We start from the raw sequence: 25,390 nt of genomic DNA on the forward strand, positions 1-25,390 counted from the left end.
GTAGCATGCAAATGCACAATGATAAAAAAGAAATCACATAAATGGTGATGATCGCCTTCACAAGCAAGATGCTCGAGTTGGTTTGAAAGACCAAAGCATGTAAAATAGGTCGTTAGTCAAAATAGAACCTGACATACCCATTCGTCTCTTTGGTTCCATCAAGGGAGAGGATGAGATGGTACAAAATCTTCGATGGACAGGTTGTTAACAATTACGCTCTTCGAGTAACAATTGACTTGGTGTCCCCAGTCATCGAAGTTAGGAGATGGGGCTACCAAAAATTATCCTAGGTGGTAGATCCCATGGACTTATGCAGAAGTTGGATGCATCCCTTACCACAAATGCCTCTGGAGAATTCTCCCTCAATCACTGACCATTCCCTTAAGAATAGAGTCAACTAGTTGTTGGGGGTATCAAAATACATAGAATAACAAACTCTCAACCAATCTAAGTTGTTTTTACGTTTATCTTGTGCATGCTCTCAGGACAATAGATCTGGTCTAGAATAGGGTATATGATATTGAATATAGACCGAAACTGGTTTAGAGCCCCCAAACTGGTTTCACGAGTAGTATAATGGGCTTCATATGGGTGACAACCAATTCGAACTAGTTTTAAATCAAATTGGTTCACTCTCACGATGGGAGGGGAGGGGTTAAGAGGGATGGTGAAGAAAAACAAGAAAGGAAGGAGGGTAAGGTGGAGGAGATGTGCACGGGAGGCTGATGATCAACAACTAGGGGTGTCATTGATGGGAAAAAAATTCTATCAGCTTTCCCTGTTCGACAGCAAGACACGAGTGACCTGGATGTATGGTTGTGAGGAAAGGGGATCGGCTGTGAGGAATGCAACTCGTTGGGGGTGGGGAAACCCATCTAGCCATCTTCCATCAATAGGCTTTTCACCAATGGGCAATCGACAGAAGCCACCTCATGAGACCGATGATGAAAAGTGTCGGGGGAGGGGGGTGCATCACATGGGAAAGAAGCCCCTCTGCAATCGGATTTGGCTAACGGGGGTTCACTGGCGGTCCAGTGGTTGGAGTCCCTCCCGACCGATGCTCTGCTAGTGTAGATTAGGGAAAAGTAGGAAGGGGTGTTTCGACGAGGTCAAGGAGAAGAGGGGTGGTCAGTCTTTAGCCAAGAAGAGAAAAGGGTGGAAGACGTAGGAGTCACGGAAGACGGAGAGTGGGGCGGCACGGTGGTTTCGGTGGTTTCAGTGGTTGGTGTCAGTGTTGTTGATGCAAAAGAAGAGGCAACAAAAGAGACGTTTGAGAAGTATGTTGTCGATAAGGGTTAACAATACCTGCGAAGATGCTGGCAGGGTGTCACTAGTGTTTCGTCAGACTGGAGTGGTTGACAACCGCATGGTGGTGTGGTTGCAGCGGTGGCCATGGGTGGATGTTGTGATTGGTTGTGCAACCATGCAACATCACCTTTTGACGACCCTTCTTGAAATTCCACTAGAAAGGAGTGAATAGTGGATAAGATCACGGATCATAAATCAAAAAATTTTTGTAGGCACCACACAGTGAATACAAGATTTATACTGGTTTAGTCAAACACCTAACCTACATCCAGTCCTTAAGTCTTACCACTTGAGTATTCCACTATTTCCTCCTTATTAAACCCAATAAGGATAAATATTACACCACCCTTTTATAGACAACCCTGCAGAGGTCTTCTTCTCAATCTCGAGAAGGATCAATACTACAATACCCTCAAACAGACAACCCTGTAGAGGTCTTCTTCTTAATCTCGAGAAGGATCAATACCGAACAACAGAAAGTTACACACTTTCCCTATAGAACCTTCAAAATGATATGCAATAGATAAATGCGCTTTTGGAATATCTTCGTTTTGAAGATTCACTCAAAAAAAAGAAGTAAGAATAATCACTTAAGAGAACGATTTTTTTTTTATTTTTCTCAACACAAATTTGTGTTTTTGTCAATATGCTCTATGTCTTGTCTATATATGTATGATACCTTTTTGTTTGTATATATAGGTTTACAAAAAGATGTGTCTTTTTGAAACACTATTTCAAATGAGTGTACTTTTTGATATGAGACACCTTGTCTCTTTAAGACATCCTTTCTTTTTTGAAAAAGTTATGCACTTTAAAATATAATAATTTGTGTACCATTTCACTTTTTCATAAGTTGTCATTTCTTAAATAAATGTTTTGTTAAACAATAAATGTTTGTGTATATAAAAATAATGCTTTTACTACAAATTGTCATATCTCAAATAAATGATTTGAAGTACAATTAATGATTGAGTAATACTTAAATTGCAAATAGTCATTTCTTGAATAAATGCTTTGAAGTACAATTAATGCTTGAGTAATACTTAAATTACAAATAGTCATTTCTTGAATAAATGCTTTGAAGTACAATTAATGCTTGAGTAATACTTAAATTATAAATCGTCATTTCTTGAGTAAATGTTCTTATATCATGAGCTATTATATCTTTACAATAGTTGTCTTTTACATAAATGCTTTTGAAATCATGAGCTATTATGTCTTATCAATAATTGTCTTTTTCATAAAAGCTTCTAGGAAGTACAATGATTGTTCTAAAAGGTTTGATTTAACCTTTTTGAAATAATTCAAAACATACTCAACGGTTACATTGAAAAACTTATCTTTTTGCATATAAATAACTTTTATGTTTAATGTGTGGTTTTAAAACACATCTAGAAATATGAATTATCCATGGTTTTTGAAGGTTCTGTTACATATGACTCTAAGAAGAAAGAAACATTTTTGAGGTAAACGATCATCTCCATCTTTGAGAAACTTTATGAAGATTTGGCCAATCAAGCTTTTCCATCAGAATCCAAGTATGATTGCTTTAAATGTTGCACGTGATCGCATAGTCTTCACTATTCTTTAGTGAAAGAACCTTGCATCAAATACATGTTAGATACATAGAAAATCATATCAAGTCATAATATAACATTTCACATATCATCATTTTAAGCATAAGCATATCATATTATATCAATATCACATCACATATTCATCATCAAAATATTGTTTCTCAACATTCTCCCCCTTTTTTATGATGACAATATATGCTCCCCCTATCAATATGCCACATATATCAAGATGATTAAACATGATTAATAGCAAGGTATACAATAGAGATATTCATAAAGAAAATAGCAATCAAGCAGTAGATCATAGTATGTGTGTATCACAGACACACGTAACATACAGTTAAGAGTTTGTTGTGTACACATCACATGTGCACATAAGTTTTTCTCCCCCTTTGTCATCGACAAAAAGGAGATAAGAGTATTTAAAGTTACATAAAAAGATCATAAAAGATCAATCTGAAGGGGATGACGGTTGCAGATGCTTGAGAAGAGCATCCTAACCAATCTTTAATGATTGAAACACATACATTAATGAGGCTTGATTCTACATGAGAAGATCTTGTGTTGTTTGGACATCCACCAGAGCAGAGAACATATCAGATTGGGATGTGTTGTCAGAATCTAAACCGTCATATTCAGCATCTTTATTTGGCTGTTGGGATGCATACACTCGAGATATGAAAGAGGCATCAAGGATGTCAATAAAAAAGATGGCTTCTTCATCTTTGAGTGGTATATTAAAAAAGGTGAGAATTGAGGTGATAAAGCATCCAAATGGGAGTAGACAAAATCCTCAGAAATTTATCATGTTGTCAAAAATGATGGAGGCCCAATTTATGGGAAATGAGCTAAATAGTGCATACATTAATAGAGAGATCTCATTGGCCACAAAGCCCATTGTACTTGGTTTTGGAAAAATATTATAAAATAGGATTTGTGAAAGAAGTCTCGAATGTGGTTTTAAGTTCTGTGTATGCTAAGGGAATTTTGTTGACAAAGTCAAGCATAGAATCTTATCACACACAGTACGATCGATTGGTACTATGTTACCTAGGTCTATTCTGTATGCAAGGGAGGTTCAACATGGTTGCCAATAAATTTACATTAAAGGAGATAATTTTGACCTCGAACCAAAGAAGAAATGTACTTATGTTCTCGATCAATGGTCATATTTGTATAAAATAGTTTAATGAGTTCTGGATAGTATGTTGACTCTTTTGAAGATCCTAAAACATAGACAAAGTCTTGCAAAGTGGTTTCTAAGTCAAAAAAGGTAAAGTCTTCAAAATGTATGAGTTTACCAGGTTGAATTGGAAGAGAACTAACATAGTGATAATGTTAAAGTAGGTCGGGGTAACGAAGTTGAGATGCATCCACCATATCCACTTCTTCATTCAATGTGTGTTGAGAAGACTGCCTATTATACGATTTTGATGAGGAGGCCATGGTGAGAGACTAGAGAGGAAATTGGTAGAGTAATGAACTTGAAACTTGAACCTTGACAAAAAAACTTGAAAGGAATGAGAGTAACAAGGATTTTTTGTTTGATAAAAAGCCATGTGCAACTACTCTTTAAATAGAGGATGTTGAATTATTGCATAGCATAGAGAAATATATCTTTAAATGAAAAGAATGAAACTTGTGAATGGTATGAATGTACGGTCATATCAATTTTTTAAAAGAGAGTGCAACTTGAGTGTGATGAAAAAATCGATAAAAAGATAGTGAGTTAAAGTATGAGATTTCAAATTAACATTGGGTGAACCTTTGTTTTGAGACAATGTGAAAAGAAAGAATGGCAACTCAATTCACGTGTGAGAGTGGAAAGAAAAAAAAAAGGACATAAGGTCCAATCAGTAAATGTCAAGCCATTTATGACATAAATGATTGAAAGACATAAAGAGATGACATAAAGGATTGATATATATAGAAAAGACATAAAGATCAATGATGAATTGAAATAATGAATGAAGGACTATAAGTAGGCGTGAAGGAAGAAGTAACATAAAGTAATTATGTCATGTTGTGATCAAGTGGTGAAGATTTGACATGCCCATTTGTCAAACTCAATTAGTATTTAAAAGAGAAGCCAAAAGTGGTGTGAAGAATGAGATGCCATAAAAGAAATATTGAATTAAATACATAATAGTGAAACTATAATTTAATATTTAACAAAAATATGACACAGACATAGTAGTTTGCATATATGACAAAGCAATAAAAAATGTAAAGTCGTGTAGGATAAAATTACTATATCACGATTACATGCATATTAGATTAAGTGGATTTAAACAAGTTAATGATAGTTTATAAATCACTTAGTTTACAAATACCTAATTCTCGTCTAATGCATACAAAATCCTTATTTTTCAGTGGTTTAGTAAAAATATCTACTAATTGATGGCTTGTAGGCACAAATTCAAGTTTAATTATATTATTAAAAACTTGATCACATAGAAAATGATGTCTAATTTGGATATGCTTTGTACAAGAGTGCAATATAGGATTTTTTGAAAGATTTATTGTACTTGTATTATCATAAAATGTAGTAGTATTTTCGTATTTTAATCCAAAATCATTTAAAGTTTGTTTCATCCAGATTACTTGCAGCTATATTTTCTGCTTCAGTAGTTGATAAAAGGTACACAGTTTTGTTTTTTACTAAACCAAGAGACTAGTGAATGTCCTAGCAAATGACAGGTTCCACTTGTACTCTTTCTGTCAGATTTACTACCAGCAAAATCAGCATCACTGTAAGATATTAACTCAAAATTAGATGATTTTGAATAAAATAATCCAAAATCGGTTGTTCTTTTTAAGTATCTCATAATTTTTTTTACAGCTTTTAGATGTGATTCTTTAGGATCAGTCTGAAATCTAGCACACAGACATACACTGAATATGATATCTGGACGGCTAGCAATTGAATATAGAAGTGATTCAATCATACCTCTGTATAATTTTTTATCTACAATCTTACCATCTTCATCCTTGTCCAGTGTAGTAGATGTACTAATAGGTGTGTTCTTTGATGATGATGAGTCCATATTGAACCTCTTTAGATGCTCATTTACATACTTTGTTTGATTAATGAACATTCCATCCTTAGTTTGCTTTATGTGCAGGCCAAGAAAGTAAGTGAGTTCCCCCATCATACTCATCTTAAACTCTTTTTGCATGGACTTAGAGAAATCTTGACAAAGGCTATCATTAGTAGATCAAAAAATGATATCATCCACATATATTTGAACGATTAAGGTGTGAGCACTCACTATTTTGAAAAAAAAGTTGAATCTGTTTTTCCAGTTAAAAAGCCAATTTTGAAAGAAAAGTCTTAAGACAATCATACCAAGCATGAGGTGCTTGTTTTAAGCCGTATAAAGCACAATTCAATTTGAATACATGATCTGGAAATGATTCATTTTCAAAACCTGGAGGTTGTTTTACATAAACTTCATTTATAAATCCATTTAGAAAAGTACTTTTGACATCCATTTGATATAATTTAAAATCCATGTAACTTGCATAAGCTAAAAACATTCTTATGGATTCAAGTCTAGCAATAGGAGCAAAAGTTTTATCTAAGTCAATACCTTCCTCCTGATTGTATCCTTAAGCCACAAGCCTTGCCTTGTTTCTAACTATATTACCTGATTCATCTAGCTTGTTTCTGAAGATCCACTTTGTCCCAATGATTTGATGATCTTTTGGTTTAGGTACATGATCTCATACATCATTTCTTTGGAATTGATTTAGTTCTTCAGTCATTGCAAGCATCCAGAACTCATCTATAATGGTTTCATCAATCCTTTTAGGTTCTAATTGAGAGATGAAAGCCATATTTGCAATACGTTCCAGCTGAGCCCTTGTTTGAACCTTTTTGGTTTGGTCTCCCAATATCTGCTTCTGAGGATGATCTTCAATTTCAGCAAATGTTCTTTGTTGACCATCTTCATTAGACTTTGCTACATTATCTATAGGAAAATCTGTACTTATAAAGTCATCATCATTAGTAGCATTAAGAACAGATTGACCAATAGATTCATCAAAGCTAACATGCAGAGATTCTTCAATAGAGTTAGTACTTTTATTGAAAATTCTATATGCTTTACTATGACTTGAATATCCTAAGAATGTGCCTTCAGCAGATTTAGCATCAAATTTATCAAGACTATCTTTAGTAGTAAGGATAAAGCATTTACAGCCGAAAACTTTAAAATAGTCTATTCTTGGAGTTCTGTCATAGAATATTTCATAGGGAGTTTTATTTAATAAAGGCCTAATCAGAACTCTATTTAAAATATAGCATGTCGTCTTTACAGCTTCAGCCCAGAAGTATTTGGCAGGATTATTATGTTGGAGCATTGTTCTGGCAGATTCTTGAAGGGTTTTATTCTTTCTTTCTACTACACCATTCAGAGGTGTATCCCTAGGAAAGGCAAAGTTATGAGAAATGCCATGCAAGTTACATAAATTTATAAAAAGTTCATTGTCAAATTCTTCTCCATGGTTACTTTTAATTTTGACGATAAAAGATTTTTTATTTTGTAATCTTTTACATAAAATCTCAAATTCATGAAACGTGTCACTTTTGTTTTTCAAAAAAATTACCCAAGTGAATCTTGAGTAATCATCAACAATTACAAAAGCATATCTATTATGATTAAGACTAGCTATCCTAGAAGGACCAAAAAGATCCAAATGAAGAAGCTCTAAAGGTCTTTTGCTTGACACCATATTCTTTGATTTGAAAGATGATTTTGACAGCTTTCCCAATTGACAAGCATCACCAAAATTATCTTTTTTAAAAGATATTTTAGGCAACCCACGAACCAAATTATTTTTGGAAAGTTTTGAGATATATTTAAAGTTGAAATGTCCCATCCTCATATGCCATAAATTTTGAATCATTATTAGCAATGAGACAATGTTCAGAAATACTATCTAAATATAATTCATAGACATTGTTTTTTCTTAGACCTTTTAAAATAATATTTTTGTTTGAGTCAAATATAAGACATGCATCATGTTTAAAACTGACATTATACCCTATGTCACACATTTGACTGATGCTTAAAATATTATATTTTAAACCTTTCACAAGGAGAACGTCTTTAATAAGAGGATGATCGATATTACTGATATTACCAATACCAATTATCAAACCTTTGTTGTTATCTCCAAAGGTGACGGTTCCTCCTTCTTTGTATTGAAGAACAGCAAATAGATCTGAATGTCCCATCATATGCTTTGAACATCCGCTATCTAATATCCACCTATTCTTCTTTTTGAAAGCCTGCAACAAATCAAGTGAATGATCTTTTTGGTACCCAATCTGGTCCTTTTTTGTTAGATTTAGGAATGCATATCCATTTAGATTTGGGTTTCTCTTTGATCAGGGAAGAATACATAGTATTTGATTTATAATTATTATAAGAATGATAACTCAACTTGGAGTTTAAAGAACTTTTGACAAAAGTAGTTTTTTTATTTGAACAAGACGGTTTATTGAAATGAGAGTAACCAATACCATTCTTGTAAAAGGAGATTTTTTGAGAAGCTAGAAGTTTATCTAGGTTCTTTTTACCTTTGGTAAATTTGAAAACCATTTTCATCAGGTTTTCAGTTTTACTCCTTAACTCTAAAATTTCTATTTGAAGACTTTTTAGTCTTTGCACTTATAGAATTAATTTCAGAAGCTAGCCTTAGATTTTTCTCCTTTAGATTAGAATTTTCAATAGTAAGTTTTTCATTTTTTTGAGAAAGATCTAAGTTTTCAGATTTTAAAACCTTATTTTTATGGCTCATTTTTCTAAATTCTTGAAAAGCATTTAGAAGCTCATCAAAAGAAAAATTAGATTTTGGACTTACAGGGCTTTCTTCTGCCATGAAGCACATGTTTGTTGTTTTTGCTTCATCATCACTTGAATCTTCACTTGAGGATGGCTTTGAGTCATCCCATTGAGCATGTAGAGCTTTCTTCTTGAAGTATCTTTTCTTTGGGTCTTCTTCTTTGGATCTCCTTTTTAGAAGAGGACAATCACGTTTTACATTACCTGGCTTTTTTCATTGGTAGCAGATAATTTCTTCTTTAGGATCCTGCTTTTCCTTATGCTTTTTGAACAGACTGTCTTTTCTCATAAATTGTTGGAATCTTTGAGTTAGAAGAGCTATTTTAGAAACATTTTCTAAATCATGTTATTCAGGAAGAGCTGGGAAGGCAAGAGTTTTCTTTGAATGTTGTTTTTCTTCCCTTCTTTCCTTCACGTGGACTTCATAGGCCATTAGATTACCTATGAGATCGTCCAAGGTTAATTTTGATAGATCTTGGGCTTCTTTGATAGTTGTGGTCTTCTTCTCCTAATCAAATGTGAGAGATCTTAAAACCTTTTTCACCATATCAGTCTGGGAATAGGTTTCTTCTAGAGATTTAAGATCAATGGTGATGGTGAATTTAGTGAACATTTCTGTAATGAATTCATCTTTATTAATTTTGAATAGTTCATATTTTTGAACTAAAGATGAGATATTTGCTTCTTTTAATTTGCTAGTTCCTTCATGGATGACTTCCAAAGAATGTCATACATCATACGCAGAATCACAAACAGATATTCTATTAAACTCATTTTGATCGATGGCACAATATAATGCATTCATAGCTTTTGCATTTAAATTTGCCATCTTCTTTTCTTCATCAGACCATGAAGTGTAATCTTATACTGGAGATGTATATGAACACTCTACAATCTTTCATACTGCAAAGTCTATAGACTTGAGAAATATAGTCATTCTATATTTCCAATATCCATAATTAGTGCCAGTAAAAAAAGGAGGATGAGAGGAGTGTTGACCTTCAATATCACGAACATAGGAAGATGCTGTCATTTTGTGTCGGAAGACTTGTTATATCGGATCCAGCAAAACCTGCTCTGATACCAAATGAAATTCCACTAGAGGGGGGTGAATAGTGGATATTATCATGAATCAGAAATTAAAAAATATTTGTAGGCACCACACAGTGAATACAAGATTTATACTGGTTCAGTCAAACACCTGACCTATATCCAGTCCTCAAGTCTTACCACTTGAGTATTCCACTATTTTCTCCTTGTTAAACCCAACAAGGATAAATATTACAATACCCTCTTATAGACAACCCTATAGAGGTCTTCTTCTCAATCCCAAGAAGGATCAATACTACAACACCTTCAAACAGACAACCCTGTAGAGGTCTTCTTCTCAATCTCAAGAATGATCAATACTGAGCAATAGAAAGTTACACGCTTTTTCTATAGAACCTTTAAAATGATATACAATAGATGAATGCGCTTTTGAAATATCTCAGTTTTGAAGATTCACTCACAATGTTCTCTTTTTCAAAAAGAAGTAAGAATAATCACTCAGGACAACAAATTTTTCTTTTTGATTTTTCTTAACACAAATTTGTGTTTTTGTCAATATGCTTTATCTTATCTGTATATGTATGACACCTTTTTGTTTGTATATACAGGTTTACAAAAAGATGTGTCTTTTTGAAACACTATTTTAAATGAGTATGCTTTTTTATATGAGACACCTTGTCGCTTCAAGACATCCTTTCTTTTATGAAAAAGTTATGTACTTTAGAATATAATAATTTGTGTATCATTTCACTTTTTCATAAGTTGTCATTTCTTAAATAAATATTTTGTTAAACAATAAATGTTTGTGTATATAAAAATAATGTTTTTACTACAAATTGTCATATCTCAAATAAATGATTTGAAGTACAATTAATGCTTAAGTAATACTTAAATTACAAATAGTCATTTCTTGAATAAATGCTTTGAAGTATAATTAATGCTTGAGTAATACTTAAATTACAAATAGTCATTTCTTGAATAAATGCTTTGAAGTACAATTAATGCTTGAGTAATACTTAAATTATAAATCGTCATTTCTTGAGTAAATGTTCTTATATCATGAGCTATTATATCTTTACAATAGTTGTCTTTTACATAAATGCTTTTGAAATCATGAGCTATTATGTCTTATCAATAATTGTCTTTTTCATAAAAGCTTCTAGGAAGTACAATGATTGTTCTAAAAGGTTTGATTTAACCTTTTTGAAATAATTCAAAACATACTCAATGGTTACTTTGAAAAACTTATCTTTTTGCATAGAAATGACTTCTATGTTTAATGTGTGATTTTAAAACACATATAGAAATATGAATTATTCATGCTTTTTGAAGGTTTTGTTACATATGACTCTAAGAAGAAAGAAACATTCTTGAGGTAGTTGATCATCTTCATCTTTGAGAGACTTTATGAAGATTTGGCCAATCAAGCTTTTCCTTCAGAATCCAAGTATGATTGCTTCAAATGTTGCACGTGATCACATAGTCTTCACTATTCTTTAGTGAAAGAACCTTGCATCAAATACACATTAGATACACAACAAATCATATCAAGTCACAATACAACATTTCACATATCATCATGTTAAGCATAAGCATATCATATTATATCAATATCACATCACATATTCATCATCAAAATATTGTTTCTCAATACTTCTTGTCATCGATCCAAGAGACATGAAACTGATTAGTAATGTTACTTCCTTGGTTGAATCCTTAGATGAATATGGAATCTGGTGGAATTATTTTCTCGAATCATTCATTTGAACGAATTAAGGTGAATTGTCCTTCTACTCTGACAGGATTCTTCCTCGAACTTGGCAATTGAGCAATGGACGAAGTGAGCAAACCTTTGGCTCTTATACCACTTTGATACAAATGAAGGGTCTTAATTTACACCAAAAATTTACTTAACTATGATTATCTAAAAAAACAAGAAAACAATAAAGAACTTTAGAAACTAACTAAATTCAATATCTCAAATCAACTCCACTTTTCTCTACATAAATCCCTCTATCTAAGAACATATGAGACTTTTCCTAATTTGAAACCAAGTAAGTTACCTACCCTGATAGCTCTCTAAAAACATAAAACTTATCATAATATAATGAAATCTAAATATTTGGTCTAATAAATAAATCTATCCACTACAAATGAACAAAAATATAAAATTATCTAAATACAAAAGATCCAAATAATAAAAATCCAAAGTATGAATCGGATCAAAATGGATCCTTATAGACCCGGGTCTTCTGCTCTGCTCCTGCATCACTCTCTCTTAGAGATTGCTTGCAAATTTTATAAAAAAAAACTTTGATCTTGTTGATGTTTCTTGTTTCACATATGATTGATTGATGGCATTATGTTTTTTTCTTCAATAATAAACTTGTAAACTTAGGGTGATTAATGCCCCTTGCTTTTATTGATTACATGTGCCTACAAATATTAAGAGTCCCCTCCATAAGGTTGGGTAAACTCTTCCACAGCACATGCTTGGTCACCTTCTCAAAGAACCAAAGATAGTAACACACACACTGACTGGCTTGGGTGACATTAGAGATGTTGCAAGAAGGTAGCAAAATCTGTGAACAGTGGGTTCAGTTGGAAATGCCATTCACAATCGTTTTTAGACATGCCAGACACGACTTGTTCCAAGCTGGGATGCACATGAGCCTAGCTTGGCATGTACAATTCCCACCATGTTCTGTCCTGACCCGCCCCTTCTCAAGCTCCACCCTCGTTCCGCCCCACCCTTTCCTTGCCTCTGTCTCACTCTCTCTCTTTCCCCAATGACTTGTTCCAAGTTGGGATTCACATGAGCCGAGCTTGGCATGTACAAGCCCCACCCCGTCTGTGATCATCGCAAAAATTTTCCTCTTGCATTCTTCTCTTCCTTCTTTTTTCCTTTCTAGCCTTTATTTTCCCTTTTTGAAGGGGAAAATAAAAGATAGAAAAGAAAAGAGAAGAGAAAAGAAAAGAAAGAGAGAGAAACTCTTCTGCGAAGATCTCACTTGACCTTGATTTTGAAAAGATTTTGAAAGATTACTCACATCCGTTTTGAAATATTTGCGGGAAAAAGGAAGAGACGGGATTCGTTCGTCGGTACGAGGTTCGACCGTTCCTGGCACCTTTACCAGGGGTAATCGAACCAAGGATCGAATTTATGCCTTTTTGCTTTGCCTCAATATTGTCTAAGAATTTATTCTAAGTCTAGAAAATGCACAAAGAATCATGCTTGTGAAAATGCAAATGCAAGGATGTATGCTTTTGAGAAAATAATTCAAAAATTTTAGAGATGTTCCAAGTGATTTTTGAAAATGAATTTGAGAATATTTGTGAAGAAATGGTTTTTCAAAGTTGAAGATGGACTTGGAGAAATTAGATTTTTCTAACTTTAAGATTTAGAATAGATCTTGAGTTTTGAAATAATCAAAGATTGAGATGAACCTGAATTTGAAGAAGGGAGATTTGAAAAAATGAATATAGACTTCCAAAATGGATTGAAAGTCAAGATGGTATTTGAGAAATGGAGTGGAAGTCTAGATTTAAAGTTTGAAATCATAATGGATCTTGGGTCTAGGTGGAATTTGAAAACAAAATTAGATTCTTAGATCTGGATTTCAAGATGAATTTGAATCCGAAATCTGGAATCCTAAATGACATTGGATCCGAAGTTTGAAATCCAAGATGGAGTTGAATCTAGAATATGGAATCCTAAATGGAATTGGATCCAAAGTCTAGAATCCAAGATGGAGTTGAATCCAGAATCTGGAATCCTAAATGGAGTTGGATCCGAAGTCTGGAATCCAGTATGGAATTAGAAGATGGATCTAGATTTTGGAAATCCAGATGAGATTTGAAGATGGATCTGGATTTTGGAAATCCATATGAGATCCGAAGATGGATCTAGGCTTTGGAAATATAGATGGGATTTGGATTTTGGGAACCCAGATAGAACTAGAAATTGGATTTGAGAAATCCTAGATCAATTTTCAAAATTTGGGAAGAAGGATAGAGAATGAAGCTTGATTTTCAAACTTGAATTTTGAAATCAGGAGATGAATCTGGAAATTTCAAAGTTGACTTGAACTTTGAAATATAATTTTGAATATTGAATTGAATTTAAAATTGAATCCTAAAAATGGAAATGAATCTGAATTTTCAAAATTGAATTGAACTTTGAATTTGAATTTGGAAATTGAATCTGCAATATAGAAATGAATTCGAAATTTCAAAGTCAAATTGGACTTTGAAATTGAATTTTAAATTTTGAAATGAGATAGAATTGAGAAGATGAATTTGGATTTCTAAATAAGAATTGATTTAAGAAATGAAGAAGGTATTTGAAGAATTATCTCAAAATCATTTGGATTTTTTAAAAGAATTTGAAATAATGATGTAATTCTATCCTAAATGATGGAAAAGAATTTGAAAATTGGGTTTTGAAAAGCATATTTCATTCTTTAAATGAATTGAAATAAGATTGAAGATATAATACATTCCTGACTATGGTCATTGAATGTATTATATAATAATCTATATTTAGATTCACATGAAGAATAAAATACATTTTGGTGCCTTTATAGAGTTTAAAATGAAATTAACTCTCAATATATCCTGACTATGGTCATTGATATATATATTGAGTTGATTTTAAACTAAACTCTGATAAAGGAGAAAAATATTTAGAAATATGATGATTTTTGGAGAGAGATTCAGTGTGGATCTAATGTTATTTTATAAAAGATAAAAATCCTAAGCATTGTCCACATTTTGACTATGGCTATCAATGTGGGTCATTTGTTTAGGATTAATTACCTCTTATAAGAATGATGCACGTGCCATTCATGTTTCACCATGTGGATTTTTGAGAAATAAGATAGAAATGAGACGAAACACATGATTTTGAGATTTATATGCACATACATTCTATTCTAATACTGGAAATGGAAACTTCTCATTGATGTCTAGCTATTACAATCTAGAATTTAATTCAAAATTACAAGAATCTCTAATTCTAAGAAAGAAAATGGCAATTTTCCATGTATTTCCAGCAAAGCACTTAGTACAAAAATGGAGGAGAATTATGAACATCACTTTGATTTTAGAGATGCAAATGATGGGATATTCATATACCTACCTTATGCTTAATATTAAATGAAGTGATATTTATGATCTAAGGTGTGGAAGGATGGGAAGTAACATATATATGTATATACATTACGTATGACATAGATGTGGAGTAGATGAAGGTGAGTTATGGCAATTGAGGAAATGGCTATGAAAATGCATGTATGATGTCCTGAGATAAAAAAAATGATTATTAGAGTGCCTGTGCAATATACTATCTCAATGAGAAAAAGGCATGTCATAGAAGACATCGATGCCTAATGAGAGGCATGTGTAATGGAATCACTTTAACAAATCTATGTAAAAGAACTTGTCAATGAATAACTTCTACCTACCTAATTCCTAGAGGCATGTTACCTAGCTGTTATACAACGCAATGTGTGATAATAAATGCATAGGACCTAACTAAAGTGCATGACTGTATGGTATTCTTATGCTTGGACGGCAAGTAATGGGAGTGCGAACTTCATTAGACTGAACGTGGATATAGGAATCAGTGTAAGTGATTCTGACATGCACAACAACCCTTATTTATGAATCGGCTTCACACTGCTGGTTTAGATCCTCCCTCTTGAGACTAATTGCATTGATGGAAAGGTAAGACCATATTTAAAACTGAAGCTCCTGTTATGAGATTTTTCAAAAGGAAAAGAAACCGTGTCATTTTCATTCAGGAGCACAACAAATCTGATGGATTCTACTTAGCTTTGCAATATAAAAAAAAAATTACAAAGTATTTTCCTTCATCATAACGATCCACTTCAAAGCAACAATGTAAACAGGCTGCAATATAGCTAACGTAGGAGTTTGGATTTTCTGTAATAAATGCAGGAAGGGTTACATGTTGAGGAGCTACTGGGTGGTGATAGGGAATTGTAATGTTGGTGGTAGTGGTGACAACAGGTTTTAACCTGCTGCAGGTGGGGATATACTTAACCTGTAGATACAAGAGATGGACATATGGAATCTGAGGTAAAACAGAAACGAAGTGAGATTTCTGGAGAAGTAGCTGCTGTGATTTATGGGGATGCAATGTACAGGGTATGGAAGTGCAGGATAGTTGGATGTTGTGAAAGATGGACATTAGATAGAAACACAATATTGTATGCAGTATGGTGATTAATGCAGAAAAAGGAAAAAGGAAAATCCATGTTATGCATAGTAGGTGAAACAAGGTGTGCATGGTGGTAATGGCATTGTAACGCATGTTGTGGATGAAGCAGGTGATAGCTACAGCAGTGGATAAGTGTGTGACAGGTTGTGAAGATGTTATGTAATGGTATATGAAGCTGGAAGTGGTATGAAGCACATGCCCGTGGTGGTAACAGATATATAAAAGTTGGAAATAGGAAGGGTAAGAACAGTGCATCTTACAGAAGATAAGTGACCCGATGTTACCATGAAGACAGTAGGATGGAACACCTTCAGGACCATTATTACCATGAACTAAGCTACCACTCAAGCATGAAGCAATAAATCTGTCATATAGACAAGATTGAATGGCAGCAGGAATATCAAATTTACCTAAACTTTCAATTAAAATAAAGCCACAACTTTCCATCAAAGGTATGAAGATAATTATAAAAAGTAAACATTGAAAAATTTTGTCCATGGTACTAAAAAAATTCATAAAATATCATAGCTCTTTATTACCAGCAGGTAAATGCAGTGCCCAAAATAAAGATCGTGATGACCCCCCCCCCCCACATGATGGAATTCATCATCTACATTCCTATGGTATTCCATTTCACCATAGTACAAAGTCCAGTCCATGGATGAAGCCGGTTTAGATCGGAGAAACACTTCTCCTTAGTTCTGTTTTTGTTAGACAACACACCCTTATCGATCGAGTAAGCAGAGATAAAGAGGAAAAGGAGATCAGAGGAGGAAGAAGGGAAGGAAGGAGCAAGAATATGCAGGGGTGAGAAGTGGTTTGTGAAAGAGGAAGAGGGGTGTTGGGGTGAAGAGGCGATGTTGAAAGAGAAGCGTGATTCTGGAGGGGTGAAGGCGATCAGGAGCCGATACAGGAGTGAAGAACGGTGCTGAAAGAGAAGAGGGAGAGAAAACACAATCAGAGAGACTCGAGTGGGGAGGTGAAGAGGTGATCAAGGAATGGAGTCCCCTGTGTGCCCTTTTAAAGAGGAGGAGGAAGACTCTAGAAGGCAGTTGGAAATGAGCGGGAGAGGAAGAGGATCGAGGTGATGCCCTCCATCGCCCCTCCCTACGGTTCTTTGGAACGGCAGGCCGTTGAGAAATTTTCAAAAAATTTCAATAACAGAACGCTTTTAAAAAGTTTCCTTAAAAGTGGTTTTTAGCTAAAGAGGGGTTTTGGGTTAACAAGGGATCTTAAAAGCTATTTTTTCTGAGTTTTTGAAAGAAAAACCCCAAAAACATGAGGATTTTTACAGATTGGACCAAAACAAGGCATTCGAAGTATTGTTGCAAAAACTTTTATAAGAATTTTTAAATGAGCTTTTTGAGGAAAAGAATTTCAGAAATCGGGTTTCAAAATGGTTCTGGGTCTGATATTTTGAGGAAATATTGAATTTAGATATTTTTGAGATCGGCTCCAGATAAAACCCGTTTTAAAAAAAATATGAAGAAATTGATTTTATTTATTTTTTGAAGAATAATAAATTCGGGATCAGAATTGGATCCAAATATTCGATTTGGGTCCAAGATTGGGTTAGATATAAAAATTGAGTCTGGATTCCAGCGAATCCGAGAAATGAATGAAAATTTGATTAAAAATTGACCTGATTATTCAGAAGATGAGCCCAGGGGCAAAAAAGAAATTTTTTTTTTTATTTCTGGAAAATTTTGGGTGTTCACAGATGCTTCTCTTTGCTGCTAAGCCGGTTGTAAGCCGAGCTTAGCTGCAAAGAAGACACACCAAATTTTCTTAAAAAAAAGTGCCACAGTCAGAAGGTCTGAACTGGGTGTGGAAGAATTATTTTTGTAAAACATTATTCTCAGGTTTAATACCTTATTCTGAAAGGTTTTGGGAAGAAACGAAATCCTTGAGAATGAAAATAACTTGGACAGAAAAAAATGAGGAAATTGTGATGGGACTTTGGGACAAATATCCTAAAATGGTAAAAAAAAGAGATTTTGAAGAAGTCCCATGGCTGAGACAAAAATAAAGATTTTTGAAAAGACTCAGGTTTTAGCCCTTAACCTGGATGGGATGATGATATTTGAAAAACCATGATGGGACATTTTTAAAAGACACCCCATGAGACGATGTTCAGGTAAAATCTTTATTTGAATGGATATACAAAGCATGAATTCCTTGATGGGGAAAGACCATGATGGGACTGGGAGAAATACCTCACCAGAATAAGGCAACTCTTTTTGAAAAATATAAACGACGCTAGGTTGTATCAAAATAGATATTGAGCATTTATCTCATTTTTGGATAACCAGAAAATTTTGCCAATAAGATGAAATTGTAATTAATTCAAATGCTTGAAAGTGTGCACGTATGTGCGAAAGATATTCTATCTCTTACCCAGAGTATTTCCTCCAAAATGAGGTTAACTTCCCGGATTCCAGAGTCAGATTCAAATTTTTATGTTGTTGAGTTTCTTCAAGGAAGTTATCCATTTGCTTGATATGAATAGAGAAGAAATACTCTTAATTTCATAAAAGCAAGCAGCAAAAAGATATTGATGAAAGGATTTTGCATGAGAAAAGATGATTTCTGGCAATTTTGGCAGTTTGATATTCTGGGACTTTTCCCTTAATGATCTTTCTGACACTTTTTTTGAGACACTGAGCTTTCTTGGGTTTGGGGAGAAGTTTATTACATCATCCTTCATTTTGGAGATGTCCTGGCTTTTCTTTTTTTCTTCGGGGAAGAGTACGTCACAAACTCTTTCATCTTGGAGATGCTCTGATCCTTCTTTTTCTTAGAAATTATACTGGTGATATTGTCTCATTGGTTAAAAATCTCTAGATAATAGCGGCAATCAAATGTCTTTTAGGGTTTGTCGGGAGGCTCAGCGCAGTCACCTTCATCTTGACGGTGATCTGAACGTTCCCTGGAAGGATCTGTCACAAACTCCTTCATCTCGAAGATGATCCAAATCTTCTTTGGCTCCGGGGGTCGAACTCGCATATTCGTCTTCATCTTGACGACAATTGAGAGATCCCCTTTGCGGATATTTGATTGTAGCTTAAATGAATGAGGAGATATGATTGAGTGGATTCTTTTTATCGCTCAGGATATTTTCACTACCTGATTGCCAGAAATTCATCCTTAAGCATGTGTCATAGCTATGATCAATATCGATTCACTTTCGGCTTTTCAACATCATTGAATATTTCTTTCGCTAATCATACCAAGGATATTTCTTACATCCTCTTGGTTGATCAACAGAGAGAATATTTGAATTTTAGCCCTATTCGCGAAAAGCTTCACCTTTTTTAAAAGAATACTAGAAGTAATCTGAGGTGATTCTTTTATGCAATAAAATATTGAATCAACACATATTTTTAGCAAATTTGGCAAAGTTTTCGAGAATCCTTTGTGAAATAATCACTCAATATAGATTTGGATAGGACCTCATGCTGAAAATTTTGACTTTGGCAATTTTGATCAGTAAAACTGGATTTTACAGGACCAACTTAAAAATGAGGTTAAGTAAAGAATTTTGGTAAAGGACCTTGGTAAAAGAATTTGGTAAAGGACCAATGTTAAATTGGAATTAGAGAAGGATTTTGGTAAAGGAATTTTTGGTAAAAAAAATTTGGTAAAGGATTTTGGTAAAGGACCAGTGTTAAACTGGAGTTTGAAGGGCCAATTTGTGAAAATTGGAATTTTGAGGGACAAATGTAAATATTTGGAATTTCGAAGGACTAGGATAAAACTGAAAATTTGAAGGATCAATTTTAAGAAAATTGGAATTTTGAAGGACCAATGTACACATTGGAATTTTGAAGAACTAGGATAAAACTGAAATTTGAAGTACCAAATTGAGAAATTGGAATTTTGAAAAACCAATGTACACATTGGAATTTTGAAGGACTGAAATTTGAATGGTCAATTTTGAGAAATTTGGAATTTTAAAGGACTAGGATAAAACTGAAATTTGAAGGACCAATTTGAGAAATTGGAATTTTGAAGGACCAATGTAAACATTGGAATTTCGAAGGACCAGTGTAAAACTAGAATTTGAAGGACCAATTTGAGAAAATTGGAATTTTGAAGGACCCATGTAAACATTGGAATTTTGAAGGACCAGTGTAAAAATTGGAATTTGAAGGACCAATTTTGAGAAAAATTGGAATTTTGAAGGACCAATGTAAACATTGGAATTTTGAAGGACCAGCGTAAAATTAGAATTTGAAGGACCAATTTAAAAAATTGGAATTTGGAAGGACCAATGTAAATATTGGAATTTTGAAGGACCAGTGTAAAAACTAAAATTTGAAGGTCCAATTTTGAGAAAAATTGGAATTTTGAAGGACCAATGTAAACATTGGAATTTTCAAGGACTAGCGTAAAACTGGAACTTGAAGGACCAATTTAAAATTTTGAAATTTGGAAGGACCAATTTAAAAAATTGGAATTTGGAAGGACAAATGTTAAAACTGGAATTTAAAGGACCAATTTGTGAAAATTAGAATTTTGATGAAGGACTAGTGTTAAACTGGATTTGGAAGGACCAATGTGAGAATTGGATTTGATGAAGGACCAGTGTTAAACTAGATTTGGAAGGACCAACGTGAGAATTGGATTTGATGAAGGACCAATGTGAGAATTGGGTTTTGTGAAGGACCAATGTGAGACTGGATTTGGAAGGACCAATGTGAGAATTGGATTTGATGAAGGACCAGTGTTAAACTGGATTTGGAAGGACCAATGTGAGAATTGGATTTGATGAAGGACCAATGTGAGATATGGATTTGATGAAGGACCAATGTTAAACTGGATTTGGAAGGACCAATGTGAGAATTGGATTTAATGAAGGACCAGTGTTAAACTAGATTTGGAAGGACCAACGTGAGAATTGGATTTGATGAAGGACCAATGTGAGAATTGGGTTTTGTGAAGGACCAATGTGAGATTGGATTTGGAAGGACCAATGTGAGAATTGGATTTGATGAAGGACCAGTGTTAAACTGGATTTGAAAGGACCAATGTGAGAATTGGATTTGATAAAGGACCAGTGTTAGACTGGATTTGGAAGGACCATTATAGAAGACTACGTTGCTTCTAAAAATGGTTTCAGGATTATCCCTTATCCTGAACGGGAAGCTCAGGCTTATCCCTTAACCTGAAGGGGAAAGAAGGAATTTTGAAAAGAATAAACCTGAAGCTTGAAATTTGGAAGGGACCAGCCAGAAGGCTGGATTTTGGAAGAAGGTCCAACCTGGCAGTTGGATTTTTGAAAAAGGAGTCTGAGTCGGAACTCAGATATTTAAAAAGATGGATCAACTCGATAGTTGGGTTTTTGAAAAAGAGGAGAGTCTGAGTCGGAACTCAGATATTTTAAAAAGAAAGATGGACCAACCTGAGAGTTGGGTTTTTGAAAAAGGGAAGAGTTTGAGTCAGAACTCGGATATTTAAAAAGGAAGATGGACCAACTTAAGAGTTGGGTTTTTGAAAAAGAGAAGAGTCTAAGTCGAAACTTGAATATTTTAAAAAGAAAGATGGACCAACCTGAGAGTTGGGTTTTTGAAAAAGGGAAGAGTCCGAGTCAGAACTCGAATATTTGACAAAAAGTTTTAATCAGAAGATTGAATTTTAAAAAATTGCCAGTGCGAGGACCGGATCTAGGATTGAGAATGACCAGTTCGAGGACTGAATTATTTGACTTGCAATAAAGAAGACCATCATAGTTAATTGTATGTGGTCTGATTTTCAGGATTAACCCCTTATCCTGAACGAGGAAAGAATAATATTGAAGAAACAAGAAGATAAAAATTGATTGAGGAAACTGATAAAAATTGTCTTGTAAAAGAATTCTCACAGGTAGCATTGTTGCTCCTATGAGGGGTTTCAGGATTATCCCTTATCCTGAATGGGAAAAGAATAAAATTGACAAAATTGATAAAAGGTTGATAAAGAATCAAAAGAATTGATAAAAAATGATAAAGAATCAATAAAATTGATAAAATTTAATAAAGAATAAAAATTGATGAAGAATTGACAAAGATTGACAAAGATCTGATGAAAATTGGTAAATTTTGGTGAAAGAAATTGATGATACTTGAAAAATGATGAAAGACTTCAGGATTATCCCTTATCCTGAAGGAAGAAGGACCTCATGGGACGAGGTTCAGGTTTATCCCTTAACCTGAGCGGGAAATTCAGATTTATCCCTTAACGTGAGCGGGAAATTCAGGTTTATCCCTTAACCTGAGTGGGAAGAAGTAGGAAAAGGAATACCTCATGGGAAAGAGGCATCAGGTTTATCCCTTAACCTGAAAGGGTAATTGACATAAGATTTTGACAAGAAAAATTAATAAATTTGATGAAAAATCAATAAAATTGATAAAGGCGAATAAAATTGATAAGACTAATAAAGATTGACAAATGAAAAATTGATAAAATTGAGGGAAAGAGTTTGTTTGATCCTGCCTGCACGTGGGATCTTTAAAGTGAGATGAGAATGTTCATGAGAATCATTTTTGGAAAGATGATCAACTGTGAGGTTGATTAACACAATAGCTGATATTTGAAGAAGAATCAACACGAGGATTGATTTTGAAGAGAGATCAATATGAGGGTTGATTCTTTGAAAACAATGGTTTGAAACCGATTTTGAAAAGGAGGATCAACACGCTGGTTGATTTTGAAAAAGATTGGATCAAAATTTTGAACTTTTAGTGATCATGACGAAGATTTTGCAAAAGATTTCACAATTTTGAAAAACCCTCATAGGTAATTTCATTTCTCTCATGGATGATGTCGGGATTGTCCCTCATCCTGAAAAGAATAGGAATTTGATGGCAAAGAAAATTTTGAAGTGTAAATGAAATTTTAAAAAGATGCCCCAATATGGCGAAGGAAATAAGAATCGAACACCAAAGATATGAAGAAAATTGACATTTCATTGATAAGCAAAGACTTGAAAACAAAACTTGAATATTTACAAGTATGTGATAAAAGGATCACAAAAGACTGGGGTTGTTTTGCCCTCACAAGATGACTGCTTAAGAAAAAAGGAGAAAAACAGAGAAACTTCGACATCATTAGTTCTTGGAGTGGTCCGGAAAAGGCTTGGTTAGGACAGCAGGTTGCTCTTCGTCTCCATCCTCTATCAAAATATTTTTATCGATGCAGTCCTGAATGATGTTCTTGAGCACAAAGCAGTGTTCAGTATCGTGCCCCAAAGCTCGGTGGAATTTGCAGAATTTGTCTTTCCATTTTTCCATGGTGATCGGAGGATCTGCAACCCTTGGAAGTTTAACCATCCCTTTGCTCAACATGTATTCGAGGACCTGTTCGAGGGATTGTTTCAGAGCAGTGAATTGGTGGCCATAACTCCAACCGTCATGTTTTATCTTCTCCTTCTGTTTGGCTAGAACTGGCTTGTCATTCTGCTTGAAGGGTTCCTCTCGCTGACCTGTCTGTTTGTTCTTACCATCTTTGTTGCTACTGCCGCCAGAGTTGGCCGAGAAGGTATAATTCACCTTTTTTTTGGAATCTTGAATGCTCTTAATGAGGGTGATGCCCTCATACATCTCATTGTCCATCCCCATCTCGAGCCACTTAGCTCGTTCAATAAGTTCGATGAATGATTTTGATGGGTAGGTGGAAATAAGGCTCCTGAGAGGTTGAGAAAAGTTGTTCAGGATAACTTGGAGCGCGTGCTCCTCTGAGATGGGGGTTCTCATTTTATTGCATGTATCTCTCCACCTCTGAATGAAATCTATGGTCTTTTCTTTGTCCTCATGTTTCAGATTATATAAATGATTGAGGGTTGGCAGTGCATCAGTGTTGAACATGAATCGCTCCACAAACAAATTAATGACTTTGTCAAAATCTCGCAGTTCAACAGGGTTGATGTGTTCTGCGTATCACTTTGTTGCTATGCCGTCGAGACTGCGCGGGAAGCATAAGAAAAGAGCATGGTTGTCTTCGCTGAATCTGGCACACTCTGCAAAAAACATTGCAAGATGGGCTTTTGGGTTGCCAGATCCATCAAATTTAATGAATTTTCTAGGGAGGTCTTCCAAGTTGTTGTCCCCATCCAAGCCAAGGTAGAAGTCTTGCCTGATGTATGCTTTCTTCCCCTTGTCTCGGATTTGCAGATCCTTGACCATCTTAGTCAATGCTTGAATTGAATCTTCTGTCGAAACCCCGTCTCTAGGTTTGTTTACTGATTTGGGCTCTTCTGTCATCTTCTTGGGTTGTCGCAGATGTCTTGGGATGAACACAAACTGCTCTTCCTCGGAACCCTCCTTGCTGATTTTGTACCCTCCAAGGTGTTGTCCTGCTGAACTTTCTTCGTGTTGATCCTGACATGTTTCTTTACTGAATTTCTCTTGATCTTGTTCTTAGAGGATGTTTTCTTTGAACCTGCCCCAGCTTGTTCGGACATCATTTTTGCCATCATCCTTTGAAATATCTTTTACATTATCGGGTCAACATCATCTTCCTCTGAATCATGTCTTCAGGACAATTGGGGAGAGTTCACTTCCTCCACCTCACTCTCATTGTGTTGCTGAGCTGCCCTCCTTCCTGCTCTCGTTTGAATTATGATGGAATGTCGATGTTTTCTGAAGAATAAAGGAAGGGTTCAGATCAAAAAAAAATTGAAAGGAAGAGAGATAGTGAAGAAAAAGTTTAAAAGATTTGAAAAGAGATCTCCTGATAAAAAGGATTTTATATGAAGAAGATAGAATATACGAAGGAGAGTATTTTGAAGATGGATGACAAGACCTTGAATATTTTGAAAAATTGCAGGCAGGATCAAAGAGAATTGAATAAATCAGAAAAGAGAAAAATACACTTAGACTTTTGAAAGATAGAGAAAAAACTGAAAAGAATGTCCAGGGTTTAAGAAAATTCTAAAAGAATAAAGAAATAAGAAACACACAATCCTAGATTTGAGAAAATAAAGAAAAATTTGAAATAAACATCCAGGGTTTTGAAAAGATGAAGTAAATAACAATTTAAAGGATAATATTCATAAAAGAAGTCAAACTATATAAGCAATAATGTACAGAACAGCACTCCCTTGAAGTTGACCCTAAATGCAACATTAGAAAAGGCTGGTAGGACCTTAATCCTAACTCTATGGTTCAGATCATCTGATTTCAATCAATGTATGTCGATATACTCAAGCCGAAACTCTAAGTACGTGGCATAGAAATATTTCTCTGGTTCTAAGGTAATGGCTTCTCAACATCCTTGAGCACCCCCCGATATACCTCGGACTATGGCCCTTAGGTACCTGGTAGGGGGGTGTTAACCCAAATAAGTGGTCCAGTTGTGAGGCTCTCTCCCAAACTATGGTT

The sequence above is a fragment of the Nuphar pumila genome, chromosome 11 (assembly GCF_984573655.1).
Source record: "Nuphar pumila chromosome 11, dmNupPumi1.hap1.1, whole genome shotgun sequence".
Taxonomy (NCBI): Eukaryota; Viridiplantae; Streptophyta; class Magnoliopsida; order Nymphaeales; family Nymphaeaceae; genus Nuphar; species Nuphar pumila.